Source organism: Tupaia chinensis, unplaced genomic scaffold (genome assembly GCF_000334495.1).
Source record: "Tupaia chinensis unplaced genomic scaffold, TupChi_1.0 Scaffold148587_1, whole genome shotgun sequence".
Lineage (NCBI taxonomy): Eukaryota > Metazoa > Chordata > Mammalia > Scandentia > Tupaiidae > Tupaia > Tupaia belangeri.
Window position 1 is genome coordinate 290,200 of NW_006208436.1, and position 18,098 is coordinate 308,297.

An 18,098-nucleotide genomic window follows, 5' to 3' on the forward strand; every position below is an offset into this window, starting at 1 on the left:
TGCAATGATCTACAACACTAAAGCCATGTCCCCAGGTCTCTGCATGCCACCAAATATCCATGACTCCGGATGGCTGAGGCTTGGAGTAGATTGTGGCATGAAGACCATGCAGAGTGTGTCTTTGTCTCTATCTCCCTCCTTCCCTTTTGGAAAACATACATAAAATAAAACAGAAAAAAAAAGGAAGTAAAACTTTAGAAGAGGCAAAGGGAAGAAAAGTGATCAAGGGCATGATATTTTAGAAAAGGATTTTAGGCAGGAATTTCTAGCAGGACAACATTTGATGAGAGACCTGAATATAATTAGGAGTGGGACATGTTGGTATCTGGGAAGAGAATTCCAAACAGACAGAAAGTATATGGTTAACTTTTCTCATACTATTGCTTGTGTCAGAGGTGATGGGTTTTGTTTTTTAATCTTCTCTGTCTACCAGTATCTTACTGATCTTTCAAAGTCAAGATTGACTATTCTTTCCTCTTTAGAAGTTTCAATTTCAACCAATCAATAGGATTTGTGTCAAATTTCCAGCTAATGTAGCCTTTTATTCGTATGTCATAAAAGGACTTGTTTAATCATTCAGTAGTTATTTAAGTATATGCTTGAGGCGGGAGAAAGGAAGAATGAGAGTACTTGCTCTCTAGAAGCCAGTGAAATTACCTTCCCCTTTAGGCACTTACACTGAATTTCAATTTTGTGTGCTCTGGGCCTGCTCATTAGTAGACTATAAGCAACTTGAGGAGAGAGATTGGGTCTCAGTCATATGAATATTACCATGGAAGTGTAGCATGTCCTATGTATTTCAGGTCCTACATATCGCAAAATAGCATATAGCCTATAAATACTACATGTAATATTAATGGAAATGCCAACATTCATCCAGTAGTATCAAGGCATTTCATATAAGGATATAGTTTTAGCTATGACTCTAATTAGAAAGTAGTTTATTCTGCTTATAGTATAAAATACAGTGATTTATAGTGAAGAAGCAAAACAACACTGAGGAAACTTTATCTGATATGGCAGTGATCCTGTATGAAGACAGTCAGCTCATAAGACCTAGTATGCAGGAGGCATTTTGAAGAGCATGTTGAGGGGATCAAAGCTGATATGGAAATCAGTTGAAAGACTCTGTTCTTAAAGTCAGCTTTGAATAACGGCAGAAGTGGATACCATGAATATAAATGTAATTACAGCAAAGGGTAAAATCCAATGCAAGTGATTGTGGAACAAACTTTTAAGAAAATCAGTAGCAAGGCTGCCACTTTTGACAATACAGGTTGTGCTCACTGTACAACATCAGGGACGTCATTAACCTGAATCACCAAGTGAATAGTGCATTCCGGAGGTGTGCAGTGTGGTAGCTACTACTCACCACCCATCAGACAGCTTGGTGCTATTGGGATACCTCCCAGGTGATTCGGAATAGGATGACTGGCTATCAGAAAACCACTCTGGATCTGATAAGTGATGGTTACAGAATTTTTGTACTGAGCAAGATATTCCAACCAGTTCTCTTTTGTTTGTTAATACAGACAAAAGGTGTTTATGATATAATTTTATTTAGTAAAATTATTATCCTTATTGCTATAAAGCAAAAAGCAGTATGAAATGGTAGATTATGGAAAAATAAAGTTGCATAATATGTACGTTTAGATCTCTTTTTTGTGTGTTTATTTGTAAAATTATTTTTATTGCTATAAAGTAAAAAGCAGTAAGAAATGGTAGATTATGGAAAAATAAAACTGCATAATATGTACATTTAGATCTCTTTTTGTGTGCATGTGAAACTAAAAGCCCCTGCATGTAAGAGCATTTATTAGGTGATCATTACGGCCAACTGCACGCAATTCTAGAGTTTGCACATGTATTACATAATTTAATCCTTGCAACTATCCCATTAATTAGATATGACTGCCAACCCAACTGCAGAAATGAAAAGCTGCTATGAGAATAAGTTAAGTAATTTTTCTCAAATCTGCAGTTACTATCAGCAGAGGAACTTAAATTCAATCTGGTTGGTTGGACAGTGTGGTCTTAGCCACTCATTATTTTGCCATTGTCATATTGTCAATTCATAGGAAAAGGATATACTTGAATATATGTTAGAGGGACCAGAAGATGGTGTCATGGTTGCATCGCTGACCTTCCATGTAGTCATCTAGTTGACCACGATTCGAGTCCTGGACCTAGCAGCTTGAAACTCACACTGGAAAAATCTCTTTTTTTGTTGTTGTTGCCGTTGTTTTCAAAAAAAAAAAAGAAAGAAAGAAAGAGGATTAGAATGCATGCAAGGTATGAGTGGGAATTACTTTTAACTATATATAATTGTTTTATTTTTATTGATATTTATTTTTAAGTACATGAAAATAAAAAAAAAAGTAAGATTATTTCTGTGGCTTAGTTCCCATGGACTGTATTAATTTTTTTTATATTCATGGGTATATGATGATCTCAAACCTCTACAGAGAAGCCCCAAGTACATTGCAAATCCTTTTTTCCCTGATGCTACTTGAAAATATGTTGCCAATCTAATGTGCTCTTACCCTTGAATATGCTACCATATTCTACAAGCAATATTTTTTCCTATAGTCCCAAAATACAATTATCAAATCCAAAAAAGTAATATTGGTACATTACTGCCATCTAAGCCTCAGACATCATTCAGGATTTATCAGTCACCTCAATAATGTCCTTTATAGTAGAAGGATCAAATCTTGACTCTACAATGCATTTAAATATTGATTTTTAGTATCTTTTAATCTGGAAAAATTCTTTAGTCTTTCTCTTAGGTATTATGACCTTGACACTTTTGAAGATCAGGGACCAGTTATTTTGTCTGTATGTTCTTCTACATAGAGTTGGCTCATGTTTTTCATAAAATGCACAGGATATTGTGTTTTCCTCACTGCATGTTATCAAGAGGCAAAATATTCTAATTTATCTAGTTATGGGTAATATTCACTTTGATCACTTGATTAAGGTGGTGTCTGCTAGGCTACTTTATTGTAAAGTTACTCATTTTTTCCTTGGAATGAATTACTGCTTTGTGTAGAAGTACTTTGAGCCTATGCAAATATTCCATTTTTTCATTAAGTTCCTGTTTCATTTATTTATTTATAGCAGCATATGCTCATGGATTCTTATTCTATTCAATGGGTTGTAACCAGTTGTCCCATCTGTGAGAGCCAGCTCTATGGATCCTATATCTTTTTGACATGTCCATTCTTTCCTTGAGCTTTTTTTTTTTTTTTTTTTTTTGCCTTATGGCTTAAATTGTCTGAGTTTATTGTCTGTTTCCCCTGACCCAATCATGTTATTTTCTGTGGAGAAGAAAAAATAAATGCATACATTTCTTTGAGATGACACATGAATGTTTTTTCCTATAGAAACTCTGGCATTGACTTCTGGATCAAAGTTTAAAACTAAAATGATAATCCAAATGTAGTCTATGGAAAACAAATCTAAGCAAGACTGATTATAGTACAGTTTAGATAGATTACAAAATGCTTCTCAGGACACACCCCCCCATTTTATTTTGAGAAAGAAATTTTTGCTATAGGGTGCATGTGCTCACCAGAGAGACAGAGACAGAAAGAGAGAAATCAACCCCCCCCCCCCTTCAGGAGATGGGGGGGTGATGGCCATGCTGCAATCTCTTCTCCTCCATTGTCCTCTCAGGATATTGGGCATGCATGCACATGTGTCTGGCATGAGTTTTAAGCCACTGGGTCCAGGATTCAAACCACAATTGACTATGTGGGAGTCCAGTGATATAACCATTATGCCATTTGCTGGTCCCAGAAATACCTTTTTTAAATTTTGTATTTTTCTTCTCTCTTGTCATCATCAAGATTTCTGTTTTCAGAGTACTTTTGATCTATAATTGCTGCTGTTCCAGATCTTAGGACCACAGGGGAAATTTGATGGGGAAAAAAATTATAGACTAATAGATAACTTAACAAAAGAACTCCAAGGGTGAGAGGATAGAGCATGGGCATATTTAGCTACTGTCCTAAACTTTGATCAAAACAAAAGATACTTGCTTTCTATTGATGATTTTGAATATAACTTCAAGGAAAAATGTCCCAGATTGAAAAGTATTATTTATTTTTATTTTCTGTAATGCTGAAAAATCAACAAATAGCATTGAATACAAATTATCATATAAAAAATATATTTCAGTCTGAGTTGTGATTAGTAGGAACAGGCATTGACTGGCTTCCTAAAAATAGGAGAGTTATAATCTAACAAAAATAAACCTCTTATGTGTTAGTTCAGCTGATGCTGATGCATAGTAAATCTTCAATAGATCACTAAACTATACCACAGTGTGATACTTTTGTCTACATAGAAAATTCTAGCTTTACTGCATAGTAAAAAATATATAAAGGGTTTTGTAGTAAAATATACATTTTATATAGTATTTTGTATTCTTCTTAGGTAACCTGTGATACAAGTACTAGTAGTCTCATATCATAGATTCAGAAGTGGAATCTCAGAGTTTAAGAGTTTAGGCCATTATTATCAACTAATTGGTGAAGCAGTGCCTTCTCATTCCAACTTCTTTTTCTTTACTTATCTCTATACAGTCTCTCTCCTACCATTCCCTTTGAACAGTTCAAAGGAAACTTTTTAAGAAATTATTTGACCTTTCAGTAGTAACTGCTCTGAGTTCAGCTTAATGGATGTGACATACTAGTTACCTGAAATTGAACAATGTAATTTTGCAACGTTAAGAAGATTACATTAATTTTTTTAATAATTAAAGTTTGGAGTCTTCATTTTTTTTTCCAAAAGTGGTAAAATAAGTAGGCCCATGGTTATATCTTGTGCAATAAAGTATGTTACATTTTATGGGGCTTTATAGTCATAAAATGTGCAAAATGCTGCTTTGTGGAGATTTTTACTATGAAGAGGGATAAAAGGCATATTTCAAATGGAAAAAAAATGGAAGTAAATAATAGGACTTCTAAAAGGGTTTGTTGGGCTGACAAGATTGTTCAGGAAGAGAAAGAAGGCTAGGATTTGACTAAACATGAAAGTTAGATATTGATCATTGTTTGTTCTAAAGAGCCTTTCAGTTTCTGTTACTTTAAGCATTGTCACAGTGTTGTAAAAAGACACTAATGTGTGAGGGCCAGCTCAGTGGTGTAAGAGTCATGCTTTGTTCAAGCGATGGTGGAGTCATCGGGAAGATTGGGGTTTTGGTTCCCCAGTTGACCTGTACATGATGCTTGTGTGCCTATGATCCTAGTTGTCTAGGAAGACTGGGTCTGGGGGAGGATCATGGCGTGAGACCCTATGGAAGGTGTTTGTCTTCCTTCTCACTCTCTCTGTCTCTCATTCTTATGAAAGAAAGAAAGAAACTTTAAAAAAAGGCACAGTTTTGTTTTAGAAATTTTGACAATTTGGGGAAATTATACAAAATGTGTTTTTATCACCCAGGGAGTTAAAATGTTACATCCAACCTCTTTGGCCATATTAGGCTCAAAACACAAGGGGAGTAAGATGTGTAGTCTCTTTTAATTAAGTAATAACTTCATAGCCTTCCCAAATGCTCAGGAAGCTGAGAAAAAATATTGTCGGCATTTGTTGTCTCCAATTCTATTTTCTGTACAAGCAAGACAAATGAAAGACACATTTTCTTAACTACCACATGCTGCTCACAGCACAACAGTTTGTGAATTTTTAAGTGAAAATGGAAATTGTTTTTATTTCCCTGATTTTTTATTTGCAAGTTTCATGCCCTGAACCTGTACACCTCCTGATCAAAAGTGACAGCTAGAAGTAGCAGCCCGTTCAAGAATGACATATTGTATTACACTCAGCACATCTCTGCTTTAGAGAATTAAAGAACAAGAATACACAGAGAAGGAAAGACTACCATTTATCTTTATTTCTTTTACTATAACCAAGTTAAAATACAGATAAACCTACATGCTGAGACTCCAAATATGATTCAAAATAAATGAATTAACAGGGTCAGGAGCCTCTTTTCTATTCTCTTGTCCCTTTTCCTGAACTTTTCAAAGCTACCCCAATGAAAAATAAAGAGGAAGAAAAAACCACATGGAAGTCTAATCTAGAAAAATTTTCATTAGCAGAATATCATATTTGTGTTTTCATCTATAAAAATAGAATTGCCTTTGGATTTCATTTCTTTACACAGAGCTACAGACACATCATTTAAATTACTTGAAATTATATCAAATACTGCTGATCAGCTCAGTTTACAGGCTAGTTTAATCACATTTAACTCATAAATCTATATTCAAATACATCATCACATCGCCCTCATTTATATGAGAAAGAAAAGGAGATTCATTATTCCCTGTTCATTGTTGTATTTTAAATTACTTTTTTTTGGTTGAAATATTATGTTTCTTCATAAACAAATGCATGCAGACAGAAACCTTTGTTCTTATTTTGGGACAATTTTGCCTTGCACATTTAAAAATAGTTTCAGTGTAGGGTATCTTACCTTGGGTTTTCTTGACAGAAGTCTATGAGACAAACATTTGAATTCAGATGATGTTTTGGGGAAAGTAACCCAAGAGAGCTGAACTGATAGGTAGGAAGAATAAAATGTAGAAAGAAACAAATGCAAGACTACAAAACTGAGTTGGTCATCACTATGGGCAACTAGTATTTGCCTGCAGGAACTTCTGAGAATCCTTATGAAATGTACATCAGAACTGTCTGTCCAGGTGATAAAAGTCAAAAGCATTTTCCTATCAGTTCCTAAACCCCATGGATCAAAGTTGGTCCTGGGAGTGTTAATTACCCTGGACTTCCTGAACGTGCATGAATGAGTTCAGATCAGAATGCTGTAGGTTTTCAAATACAGGGTGTCAGAGAAGTATCACAGCAGAAATGGAGAGGTACCCAGTGTGTCTGGAGGTTAGTATGTGCTTTTGGCTCTGTGTAATCCATCTTTCATTAGAGTTTGCCAAAGGCTCCCTTCAGCATCTTACACACTCCAAATAAGGTGAGCACCATCATTTCCACTCTGTCTTCCTGCCTGAGTGACATGAAAGTCATTCGTTTGCAAAGATACTTGTATCTTGATATCTTCCCTTCTCTTATTCACCTTTCTGAACTGCCAATCTAATTAATTCAAGACTTTTTATATACTACACCTGTATCTAGGAAGCTGAATTTTGCTGTAGAAAATTATATGATTATATTAAATAGATTACCTTTTCATTTATAACCATAAAATCTCAAACAGGTATTCAACATTTCCAGGCAACTTAATTAACATTTCCCTAATAAGTGAGAATTCTCATTCTCAGGGACAGCTATTTCATAGTTCTTTTCTCCTATCTTCTAGCAACTCACAGATGACAGCCTCATTTTGTATTTATTTACTAAAACAGAAATGATTAAATATTCCTGTAAACAGACCTGTAACCTATCTGATCTGAAACTTACATTTTCTTCTTCTCCTAACAATACAAAGAAGTATCTATAGTGCTACTAAAGATAAACCCTATCCTTCTTTGCATACCTAAACATTTCAGTCTTTCTTTCCTCTCTGTTTGTCTCACACCAACAATGTTTTCTGCTAGGCTGTTATCAATGTGCTCTGGTATCTCAACTCTTACAATAAAAATAACAATTTTATTTAAAAACCTCACCTTATATGCTACATTACATTCCAACACTTGTCTCTTTTATCCACACTTCTTTAAAATAATTTAAAAGTAGCATATATTGCTATATCCTTGTTCTCACCTCCCATTTTCTCCCAAACTCTCTTATCCACTTTCTTTCCTCTTTGCTTTGCTGATATTGCCCTCATTGAATTCATGAGTGGTCTTTGTGCCTCTCATCAGAATCTCACAGTGGACTATTATGTAATTCTTGACTTCCTTTATTCTTTGGTACCACATTTTCTTGACTTTTTTCTTAACTTTTAAAATCTTTCTCTTTCTCTACTCAATATGAACATTGAAGTGTCCTAGAACTTGGTTTTGAGCTTTATTTCATGCTCTTCCTGAATGATCATCCAGTAGCATTATTTTAAATATTATGAATTGAGTGATATTCCACTTAGGTAAGGATACAGATTACTACCTTTGCAAAATTTTATGCATGTATTACATGCAGTTATAATTGTTATAAAAATTCCAACATGTTCTAAATTCTAATTAAAGTGTTTTAAGTATTTTCTCCTTCATTGCTCTTCTTTCCCACCAAAATATTTTAACTAATTTCCTCTGTTACTACTAATGAGTGAATTAAAAGGCTTAAAAAATAGACTTTTGGAGATTAATGCAGACATACATATACTGTTATGCTCTCTTTCTTTGCTTTGCTTTTTTTTTTTTTTTTGACAAGGTCTTCCTGCTGTGCAATCCTCCTGCCTCAGCCTTCCAAGTGTCAAATGAGCTGTAGGTGGACACCACTGTGCCTTACCTTCAGGTTGGACAGGACATTGAACCAAGGTCTCCCAGGTCGTCCCAGCCTCCAGAGTCTTAGCAGGATATGTCACTGCAGCTGGACCCTTATGCTCTCCTTCTGTTTTAGCGATAGCAGGTGGAAGAACAACTTTGAGAAAAAGAAAAAAAGATACTTAGCTTTTCTGCCGACATTTGTATAGCAGTGGCTTCAGCTCTTCCTTTACCCAGTATTCGTTCATTCCTTTGCCATCTGGTTCCCATTTTATTAAATTATTCTACCTTTACATTACTCATTTTAAAGTAGGAACTGGTACAAGCATTAAGGATAAATACATACAGATAAGAAAAAATTGTTTTAGCCAAAAAATAGCCTAGCAGAGAGATTCAAAAAGAACAAAACTGCACACTAACACCATCATTGCTACAATGAGATTATACTATACAATAGGAGCACCGGGAAGTGTCTCCTAATTTGCCTGGAGAAATCAGGGTAGCATCCCAGAACCTTCCCATACCTGTACAGTCCAGCCTATTGTCCCTGAAGTTCTGAAGCTCCTCTTCTCTTTTATTCAAGCAAGATATCCACTGTTCAGAAAAGCAAACTGTGCTTCTGTTCAGAGACTAACATCTATGTTCAATCTCTTGAGATTTTTTTTCCAGGTTAACCCTGAGTTTTTCATAATGTTTTATAGACTTTTTAACCAATTTTGTATCTTCTTACTTAAAATTTCTGAGTTTTTGTGATAAGCCATCCAAATCAGCCAGAATTTTTTATGGTGAAAAGTTGTTTTGTCACTGACATCCTTAGATTTCTGCTTTCTATTTTCTTGGACACTACTAAGTGGTTTCTGGATGTTTTCACACTTTTCCTCCAAAACACAGAATCTCTTTTCCCCAAGATTGATTAACTGGCATAGTTCCTGTGAATGATTTGCTTAATTGTCTTGAGGTCTTCAGTTAAGTTTATCAATAGCTTCTGTGATTCATCCAAGGAAGAAATTGTATTTTCTTGTAGTTTTTTTAGATTGTTACATAGTATATTGAGAAATCCATTTATTTCCTTTTTCTGATCTTCTATCTTCTCAACCACTATCAATGAAATCTTGAAAATATGCATAAGTTGACTATTGATTTTCAATATAGATACCACAGTTGAGACAGTATTGTTTCAGTCTTAAGAACATTAATCAATTTCTGCAGTATAGATTTACTTTCTGCTGCTAATGAGTATTCTTTAAGGAGCATGTTAGAAATCTAAAAAACATGAGCAGACATATTTTCTGGAATAGAAGTGAGTGATCTAAGGGATATTGTAGCAATGGTATCCAGTGGAGAGATACCAGAAGATAGCAGGTTACCAAACAAGGTCTCATGAAATTCTAACACAGTCTTTTACTTTAAGCTGCTTTCCCTGATTAATTCTTCCTTATTATCAAACAGAATATTCAGGTTTTTTGCCAAAAATATCCTGAGTTTCTTCGTTATGTTAGTCAATTGCCTTCTTGTGATCCAGCTTGGAATGGAGACCAGATACATTTTTTGTAGTTTCTTCAACTGTGTTAAGTAGCTTGTTGACAACATCATAAAGTTTCTCTTGAGTGCTTTCCAAAGCTGATGTGATATATTCTTGTTGAAAAAGTTGTAATTTAGCTTCTTACAAATGTTTTTGAATGGTTTATATTTCCTAGGTCATTTTTTCAGTCAGATTTACAATGGTCAAGTTTATTTTTATTTTCCATAAATAACTCTGTAACCCGACTTGGCTATTCCTCAAGGGCACTGATTTTTTTCTATTAATTATACAATCTGTTTTTCTTGGACAATGAATTTTCCATTCATAGCTCCAAAATTTTCTTCAGACATATACACCCCATTTTCCCCATAAGCTACAGCAAGCTCTTATTTCAGATACTCTTAGCTCTTCTGTATACTCCTTAATAAGAGCTTTTTTGGTGAGTTTCTGATTGACTTTGGGCCTATTCAATATGTTGTTTGCTCTATGAGAATATTCCAATGTACTCAGTTTCCTCAAGATTGAGAGATGAAGATGTTCTTGTACACCCCCTAAGAGAATCTTGGGAGATTCTAGCTAGTTTAAATTCTCGATAAGAGATGTGAGGTGTTCTGCTGGAGGCCTGCTCCAGCCAGGGTAGGTACACAGGAAGGCGACACGGGTGATCTGGAATCAGACTGAGACCTCGATGCCCTTCAGCATGTTCTCAACGGACTACAGTCAGAGCCAGCTCAAGACTGCAGAGCCCTGATGACTAGGAGACATACGTATTTATTATTGAAGGAGTTTTACAGGAGTAGGATGGGTGAGGGAAAGTAAGTGAAAGATTTTACTCCAAAAGGTAAAGCATTCATAGCATAGGAACAATAATCATAAAACATGACGTCTGTTTTGTTTAGGTATAAACAGTCATAATCCTTAGAACGAGGAAGTCCATTTGCCTGGTGCATTCTCTCCTTAGATCTTGATTACATGGAAGGGTCTTTTGGATGAGGGGACTTCCAGGAATCTTAATAACCTCAGTCCCAGGCCAACTTGGTAACTTCAGTCCCAGATCAGCTTGAGAACTTGAGTACCAGGCCAGCTTGAGAACTTCAGCCTCAGGCTAAGGTGGCAGCAGATGGCCAGTTACAAAGGCCTAGATAGAAATCCTGCCTGGTTAAGTAAAGACAAGGTTAATATATACTAAAGTGGAATACCTATATTATCTCTGGGGTAATCCACAGCTAATAGGGTCAGTCTAATGTCTACATGGGAAAGAAATGTGGTCTTGTGAGCAGCTTAATGACTGACCTAAAGGTTACTGTGTACTTGGGACCCTCTACGTGCTATTCTATACAATGGCTGTGGCTTAGGGAATGGGAATCTTCCCTTGTCCTGAGATTAAAGGTGGCTCATGGTCTTTGTTTGGGGTATCAGCACCTCATGGATGAGTCCCTGAACACCTCCCAGCTACTGAGATCATTCCACCAATTTAGGAGCTTTAACCTAAACCTTTCTAATGTTTATCTATGTAATCCCCAGTAGGAGAAGTGAATGCAGCATTCTTTATTGACATTTTTCAAGAAGGTAGGGTTAATCTAATGGGAGTAATTCCCATTTGCAGCCACCACCTTAGTGAATCCGCATTCCTTTAGAATTATTGTAAAAGTTAATAATAAGGCTGGGGGTGTTATTTTGCCTTTATGGGGTACCAGGGTACGGCAATAAGGCCCAGGGCAGAGAAATTGAGTGCAGATCAGTACAGCAACACAATGGTGATTTGGGACTCATAAACTGCTAACCTTGCTCACAGTTTCTTCCCAGTCTAATCCTTGCATTAGGCATGGGAGGCAGCCCCTTTATCAGCTTGTGTTGTCTGCATGGTTCCGACAGTGTTCTTTCTACAAGAGCAGTGATACTCTTCCCAAAGTCAAGAGGGACTGATTGATATTTCCAGCTTCCTGAGCTCTCTTGTTGACAGTTCCTAAATAGCTAATGTTTCCAGTTCCTGCAAGATCAGTCAAGTTCAACTTTCCAGTTTTAACAAGCTTTTTTCTATCAATTGTTATTTCTTTCATATGTATTGTAACAGAGAAAACTGAGTGGGAATGACTAGAGTATTGTTGATGGAAATAAAACCAACTGTAAAATTAATAATTAATGCGGTTTATTTCCAAGCCAACTGTGAGTGACCTAGGCCCAGAGAAGAGGCATACATGCCTTTTCTTGGGGTGATCATGTACAGAGGTTCCTTTTATTTGTTTTTGAGATTGACAGACAACATTTAGTGAAAAGATTTTCCATGGGTCTGGCCCAAAAAGGCGGGACATGTAGAAGCGGGGCAGTCTTGTAGGTTATAGGTGGGTTCCACAATTCTTAGGTTGATGATTGGAAGGGAAGATCTGTGTCTTAGTTAAAGAAAGGCTTAATCTACATCTCAAGGAAAAGGGAAGTTCTGTGTCTTGGGAAGAGATAAGCAAAATAATATACTGTAATTGGTTGAAATATACATCTCAAAGATACTATGCCAGGAACAGGAGAATCCTGTTAATAGAAAATAAATGGTCTGTTAATGTTTGTGGGCATGACTTATCCAGTCTCCTTTTGAAAAGATTTTGGAAAATAGGAAAAGTAGTCAAACTTCTGTCCACAGTACGCATTCTTCAAGGTTGCTGCACTTTTCCTTCTTGCTGCCTCCTTGGCCAAAATTTGATAGACTTCATTATGCTGTGTACTATAATTTCTTCTAAAGCTTTGATTATCACACCCTTCTCATTACGGGGATCATCAAACATCTGCAGTCTTTCAGAAACATCAGAAAATGGATTAAGGAGATCAAAAAGTTCTTCATTATAGATTTCCAACAGAGATGCTGTGACAGAAAATTCAATACCATTATCAGTAAGTTTCTCAAAAATTTGATGAAGAGTACATGGAATTACAGCAGCCAAAGGATCCTATATCTCGCCACTACCTGGGTGTTCTTCCCCTTCTCATCTTTTTTTGCAGAAGTCTTTGGTTGGGACACCATGACTGTCCCTGCCAAAAATCAAGGCCAGGCAGCAGACTCCTATGCTGTGGGGCGGGCACAAGCGTGGGTGTCCACTCCCTCTTTGGGTGCTGCCATGGCCAGCAAGACTGATGAGGGCAACTCAGGCTCAGCAACCCACATCTCCAACCAGTACTCTGGCCGTAGGGTCCATCCCACACCAGTCCCAGCTACCGCATCACGAATCCTGTCTCTACCCAAGATCCTAGAAACTAGCACTGTTATTTTTATTTAAGTTGTTAATCTATGCATATTTTTAGTTCATAAATCACCAGTATTATCAGTTGTTTTCATTCTTGTTTTTTCAAAGTCAGGGAACATGAATTATTTTGAAATAATCCTCTCTTCTAAAATCCAAACTTTAAAAAAAATAAATCTGATCATGTATTGTAATAAAGCATTATCTTATAAATATTGTAGTTAAATTATGTACATTTTATCAATATATGCAAATATGGCATGATACATATTTATGAAAAAAATAAATAAAAATTCATGTAATTTAAGTAAAACACATGTATAAAGTAAATTTTACCAAGACTGATGTTCTTGATTGTACCACTTTATACTCCAGTACCTCATGCAAGTTACTTAAATCTTTCTGTGCATCAGTTTATTATATTAAAATGAAGATAATGATAATAACCTGCTTCAAAGGGTTATTTTTAAAAATAATTATATAACTTTATTTTATTTATTTTAATTTAATCAGAGAGGGACAGAGTTAGACAGAGAGTCAGAAAGCAAGCCACCATGTCCAGGACTTGAACCGTGGTTAGCCGTGTGGGAGTCCAACACCCTTAATCACCTTGCCACCTGCCAGCCTTGATCAAAGGGTTATTTTAAAAATAAATTAGCTAATATGCTCAAAGTCTTTAATATGGTGCCTGGCACATAGTGGACATTTAAGAATATTAGCTATTTTTATATTATGGGGATAACTATCATCTTTTGAATTATTCATTATAAAAACTGAGGAAAATATATAAATAGTTTTTTAAATAATATTAAAAAATACACAAAAGTGTATGTGTGTGTTTCATGAGAAATTATTGTGTTGCTAAATCAGTACTTTTCTGTTTTTATGGACAGGGACCCTAGTGAGGGCACTTTGAAAAATTTCTTTCGGACAAGGATAAGCAAAGAAATGAGGCATGCTGATAGAAATCTATCCAGAGTCATTTTTGGGGAGCTACTGCAGAGTCTACTCCTGAAGAGCAGAGAGTACTCTTACTCAGCAGTAGATTTACTGATACCTATTTTTCATGATAAAGCACGTAAGCAGAGATGTAGGTGGATTGAAATGTATGAAGGAGGGCAAAGCGAGACAGGAGGAAATCCGAAAATAAGTCATGTGTCTGACTGAACTTTCTCAGCTGAGGTGAGTCACTCACAGAAGACTGGAAATAAGCAGCTCAGCGTAAGGCAATCCAAGGAGATACAAATAATCATTATCTATATCGTCTATGAGTCAGAGAGACAAAGGCAGAGACATAAACACCCCAACAGGGAATTCACACTATGATTTACCCCCCAGCTTCAGTCAGCCCTGGATCATGGGCATGCCTGCTGTCTTCAGGGAAGATCTCTAAACGGGAACCCCAAACTTTCCTGTGTGGGTCAGCTTTGCGGACCCTGAGTCACTGCCTGGCCCCCGCAGTACTTTTCTTGTTCAGCAAAAGTGTGGCGTAATTAAATCAGACCTACATAATTAAGTAAGGTTGCTTACAAGTTAGAAATCTAAAACTCATTTCATGTGAAACAATTTTTTTTCTTTCAAGAAATTATCAACCACAAGTGTCAGATGAAGAGGACTCTAATATTAAGAGTGTTCTTGGGGCGCACAGACGGCATGAAGACGATGGCATTGTATCCCGCATGGCAAACTGTGTGTTTGAGTCCTGGACCTGGCAGCTTGAAAATCTCACCAGGCATGCGTGTGTGTGCTCAAAATCCCAAGAGGAGGGATTATGGCATGGCTATATCCCAGGAGTAATTTCTCCCTTTCCCTCTTTCTATCTCTCTGGTGAGCACATGCACCCTATAGCAAAAACTACAAAACCAAAAAAGTTTTCTTGAATTAGAATTTCTTATATTCAATTTTATAAAATATCTTTTTAAAGAAAAATGATATTAAAAAATTCATATATAATTATTTTTAAATTTATCAGACTGTCTGAAGTACAAATGTATAAGTTAGCAGTCTTTAGTTGTTTCATTTATAAACACCCAAACTGCATTGAGTAGTTTCTGATATTCCTCTGTGTATACAGAAAAAATTGAGATAGCTAAAAGTAACTATACATGGACAGATTGATAATTCGATATGGAGAGAGGGTACTTCTTTAATTCTAGATAAAATTTATTTACAATAGTCTTTATTAAATATCTCTAAAATTGGGACCAGCAGTTGGCATAATGGCTATGTCACTGGACTCCCACGTGGTCGACCGCAGTTCAAGTCCCGGACCCGATGGCTTAAACTCACACTGGGCACATGTGTGTGCATGCCCAAGATCCTGAGAGGAGAATGAAGGAGAAGGGATTGTCACGTGGCTATCCCCTCTGGGGGGCGACTTCTCACTTTCTGTCTTTTTGTGTCTCTGTCTTTCTGGCGAGCGCACGTGCCCCATAGCAACAACCTCTCAAAAAAATCTCTAAATGGAGAAATATTATTTATTTATTTTATTCCTGAGGAATTGTGCATGTGTGTGTGTGTGTGGGAGAGAGAGAGAGAGAGAGAGAGAGATCTATCTCCATTCTGTCTGTCGTTATCTTGCTATGTAGGTACATTCCTGGCATGTTTTTCCATCCTCTGGAGCAAAGACTTGAATTCTGGTTGGTTCAAGGCCTAATGGAGAAATTGTTTAAAATATTAATGGGAATGTTATGTTAAAGAGTTCATGTTAATTTTTAGAAAGATCTATCGACCTCCTATTGTGGAAGATGAAGAAATGGTGAATTTATACTCCTTAAGCCCTCTGTAATATCTGCCTGTTTAAAAAATTAGCTCATATAGCTATTTAAAAAGTAGCATTTGCCATATTTCTTATAAGAGCAAGACCGTTTATATATTTAATGTATTTAACATTCAATGAATAATAACATGATAAAACAGATTTTCCCCAAATTTTATTTCTTAAATGCTACATTTTTTGAGTTCTTTCACGTTTGTGAGTGCCTAATTATTATGTAGAGCATATGTGCCCCCAATTGTGTTTCATTTCATCAGACACTTTCCAATTGTCTTTAGACACTGTATGTTGATGTAGAGAAACCTTACATCACTTTGAGTTCTTTCCCTTGTCACTTATCTGGTATGCCTGGTTGACTTTAAAATGCTTATCTCAAAATCCAACAATTTAAGAATACATCAATGTGCTATCACAAATGAAGTCCAGTAATGTCAGTCTGTATTTAAAAGTCTTAAATATCATCAACAGAGCTGATATGAATTTTATTTTGGAGGCTGTTACTTCTCATGTTTTCTTAAGCTCATCAAGGATCTATTTTGAGTTTATTCAAGAAAACCAAATTTTTAAATAAGAGCAAGACCCTCCAAGAAGAGATGGAAAATCACTGTGTTATTCTGACAGCAAATGGCAGAAAGATTTGGCTGCCAAATAGTGGTGAAGAAATCAGCTAAAATGTTAATAAAATTTTAAAGGCCAAGTTTAAGAGGGTAAAGGAACCCAGAAAAAACAAAAACGTGTTTATGTCACATGCAATTTCTTCTTTACTGGCCACCATCACACGCTTACCATGAAAACTGGGACAGGGCAGAAATTTGAAGAGAGACACAGGAAGGCAGAGGGGATTGCAGGTATGGAGGAGACAGATATAAAATTTATCATCTTTCCCAGAATTTCTTTTATTCAAAGAGATAAAGTTTTACTCACCTGAAGGAAGAGGAACAAAACTTTTCACCATCAGAACACGAGCAAAACTCCATTATTCTAAGATAGACATATAAGAGAGCTCTACTAGATGAGAAGTACACCACCAGCTTTTGCCCTAAAAGCTACATTGATACACCACTGAAGCAGAGTTTAAGTGTGGATGAAGCCATAAAATTCTTTTTAAAAAATATACTAAACTAATAGTGGAAATAATATAAAATCATAAAAATATAAGTCACTTTTGTGTTTTGAAACAAAGAATAGAGTAAAAGAAAAAACGTATGAGACAACTAGAAAGAGGGTAGATTCACTTATATTCAATTCAATCCAATCATATAAAAAACTATAAATTTCTGTATGCTTTTTTATTAAAATATAACAAATATATACCCAGTAAAAAACACAGGATTGCAGATTTGATTTTTAATTTTTTTTAAAGATTTATTATTAGTCAATTTGACCAGAGAGAGAGAATGAGTGAGAAAGCAAGCTGCAAGGTCTGAGACTCAGACTGCCACTGGCAATGTGGGAGTCCAGCACCTTAACCACCATGCCACCTCTGAGCCTCCAGATTAGATATTTTTTTCTTTTCTTTGTTTTTTTGTTTTGTTTTGTTTTTTGTTTTTCTTTTTTATTAGAGAGAGGTTTTTGCTTAGCTCTGAGCCCCCAGATTAGATATTTTTTCTTTTCTTTGTTTTTTGTTTTGTTTTGTTTTGTTTTTTGTTTTTCTTTTTTATTAGAGAGAGGTTTTTGCTTAGGGTGCATATGCTTGCTAGAGAGACAGAGAGTGAGACATAAAGCAAGTAATCACCCATCATGGGGGATGGCCATGCCACAATCCCTTCTCCTCCATTCTCCTCTTGGAATTTTGGGCATGCAAGCACATGTGCCCAATATGAGTCTAAAGCTGCTGGGTCCAGGACTTGAACCACTGTTGACTATGTGGAAGTCCAGTGACATAGCCATTACACTATCTGCTGCTCCCCAAATTAGATCTTGGTTATATCAATATCAGATGAGGTAGTTTCTAAACATATTACTGTTGGTGAAAGAAAATTCAAAATAATAGAGAAATCACTTTATTAAGGTATAACTAATGCACATTTCAACATTTTGTTCAGAATAGATGAAAAAAACTGATAGCACTGAGGAAAAAATAGGTAAGTTTATAATTACATGCAAAGACTCTGCTACTACACTCTTAAAGATTGAAAAATGTTAAAAATTTATGAGAGTTAGGCAACAACATC

At 35.9% G+C, this 18,098-nt stretch overlaps 1 pseudogene; it reads right to left on the reverse strand.

Moving 5' to 3' along the window:
• LOC102485056 (kinesin-like protein KIF11) overlaps nucleotides 1-12,851 on the reverse strand; it is a 107,452-nt pseudogene extending 94,601 nt beyond the window's left edge.
• Between the last annotated feature and the right edge of the window lie 5,247 nt (nucleotides 12,852-18,098).